A 3,147-nucleotide genomic window follows, 5' to 3' on the forward strand; every position below is an offset into this window, starting at 1 on the left:
CTAAGTAATAAGATCCCGGGTATGATCCTTCAAACGATAAACGAAAACGAAAGTTAAGCGAACCGTATAACAGATCAGCGGTCATTAGGCAAACAATTAGAAAGTTAATCAAAGGGATTAGAGAGGATGATGTCACCCAACCAATGAGAAGAGGACAAGGAGGGGAGGATGACATCATGAGGATGACTCAAGCATGACATGGGAAGGAAGGAGATGTGGTGGCTTTTTAACCACACAAAATCAAGGGCAACTAGGTAATTTACTAAAACAAACACAAAAATCAAACCAACCAAGCCAAGCAAATCATTTTTCATCAAAATCAAAAAGAAACCAAGGCATTGTTCTTCATGCTCTCGGCCAAAACAGAACCAGAACACTAAAACTGCTGTATCTCCTTCATTTCTCACTCAAATATTGTTTTCTATAGCTCATTGGAAAGGTATTGAGATGGCCTACAACTCTTGTTCACAAGTCTCGTCCAAATAATCATGGTAAGACCCTCATTTTTACAGTTCTTTAAATCGGACTTTTAGAAACTTCAAAGCCTAACTTTGTGTTCTTGATTTCTTTGGAAAGATCAAGCTTGTAGGAGGCTCCCTAAGGCTTCCTAGCAACTTAACACCTCCCAAGGAAGGTATAAACTTCAAACCCTAGCCTTTACTTTATTTTTTAGTAAGTTTAATGGTTGGTGTTGTGAAATGAGAAGCATGGATTGTGATTATTAGTAGTTTGGTTTGATTTGGAAGTGTTTTTGGTAATTGAAGCTTGATTATAGTTCATAGGTCTTGATTGTGGTTGTTTGAGTTGAAAACCTTGGAGATTATGGACTGATGTGGTATGGTTTAGGTGAAGTTTTGTTGTATTGATGGTTATGAGTTGGTTGGTGGTTAATTGGAGTAGTTTAAACATTGGTAATCGCGTAAACATAGCCGTCGTAACGTCCGATTTTCTTTGGACTGTTTTTGTGCATAATATTAGGACCCGAGAACCCCCTCCTAGATTATGACCACTGCCATGTTTAGATAGCTCATGTTACGAGCTTCGTTTTGATATGTAGTTCGTTCGATTCCGATGCACGGTTTAGGAGAAACGACCGTTTCAAGTAACGGCGTTTCGCGAACGAAACTTTTCCCCTCGCCTTACTTTGAAACATAGGTTAAAGACCAAAAAGGGTTAATTAATGCATGAAACATTTATGGTAAGTGTGTTAGGCAGTTGGTAAGACACTCGCGAAGGAATCGCCTTAAAACTCATAAAGGTTAAATTATTAAAAATGGTGGAGCCGAGGGTACTCGAGTGACTTAAGAGAATCAGTAAGCGCAAAACGAGCGTTAGAGTCTGAGTTGGTTAGAGTATAGATTTACAAGTGACTTTGGTTTAATTCCAACTTACTTGTTGTTTATAGGTTACCAGACTCGTCCCGAGCCATTCGTAACCCCCAGTCGCTCAGGCAAGTTTTCTACCCGATATACTGTTGTTGTGATGTAAATATATGTATATGCATTATCTTGTGATAGTGCATGATTGTTATTAGCAAATTTTGCGATATATTGGAGCATGCTGATATGGTATATATGCATGCCTGTTTCGCATTCTTTCCATATATATCTGTTGATTCAGTTGATAATACCTATGCTAGAGGATAGCGGTAATTTGCATATACCCTTAGTACAGGGACCCAAAGGTGAAAATATTTCTAAAACCGGGAGTCGAGGATCCCGAGAAGATTTTGTATATATGGATATAAATATATATATATATATATTTATACTTATATATATATATATGGTCATAGTTTTCAAAACTATTAATCGAATAAGGTTTATTCGATAACTTTATCTTTATTTTATTATTGAATATTATTTTGAATATTCATCCGAGGACTTATGACTCCTTTATTTTATTATTGAATATTATTTCGAATATTCATTCGAGGACTTATGACTCCTTTTATTTTATATTAAATGAATATTATTTTGAATATTCATTCGAGGGCTTATGACTCAGTTTATATTGTTTAATGAATATTTTTGAATATTCATTTGAGGATCTATGACTCCGATTATTTGCTGAGATTTGTTCTTTATTTTATTAAAGAATAAGGTGTAAATAATCAAACTTATTTTCGATTATTCAAATAAAGATATTACTTTCGTATAAGTATATCTTTGATTATTTGCTATTCATTTCAAGTATAAGTTTTAATACTTCTACTTCAATTATTTTATAAAGATTATTCTTTATGGGAATATTATTTAAATAATAATATTCAGACATTTTCTAAATATTCTGGGGACTGATTTACTTCATTAAATCAGCTTCACTCCAAACATTCTTAAAAATGTTTTGCGAGTCTTCAAAATGATTTTTTTAAAAGTTAGAGCGGATCCCAAAACTCATTTTTTTAAGATCCTCCTTTCGAAGGGGATTTAAATACTCGCTCAAAACCTGAGGGATCCGGCTCTGTGGTGTGTTTTATATTCGCAACAAGGTTGCTGTTTTGATAAATGAATTGATTACTTACCCAACACTCGGGAAGTAAAATTCTTGGAACAAGTTAATCCATTAACAGGCATCGCCTGGGAAATATCGGTGAGTTCTCCTTTCCAAATAGATACGACTTCTTGGTGGAGCCGTATCAACAAGTTTCTACTTGGGGAAAGTGGGGACAAGCTTTACGTTTCAGAGTCATGAATTTCATCTGAACTAGGAGTGGCGTAAGTGGCCGAGTAGCGCCGGCCCAGCCTTATTATATTGGCCCAAATGGCCTGGAAGTTCCGCTAAGGCGGTCCATTCCTTAGGAGTTCAGTGTTCGGTTGACAAGTAAATCCGACAGGTTCTCCTCTACATGTAGAAAATGGTGGGGTTGTACTACTACGACTGATCATCGTAAGTGGTCTTCCTGGCACGGCAAACTCCCGTAATGAGTTCATCATCCAATTGGATAATTTCTGCAACACTACCCAGAGCACTTCGATAGAAAGGCTACGGTTGGGCGATTGTTGAGTGTTGGCAGGGTCAAGTTTTCAAAATGATGTTTACATCAAATGAAGTATCTCGTAACTTCATTTTATTTTGATAATATTTTAAAGATTTAATCTATTCAAATCTTGCCTTATAGTCTCATCTATGTGATGAACTTTTGAA

Source organism: Apium graveolens, chromosome 1, assembly GCF_009905375.1.
Source record: "Apium graveolens cultivar Ventura chromosome 1, ASM990537v1, whole genome shotgun sequence".
In the NCBI taxonomy this organism is placed as follows: domain Eukaryota; kingdom Viridiplantae; phylum Streptophyta; class Magnoliopsida; order Apiales; family Apiaceae; genus Apium; species Apium graveolens.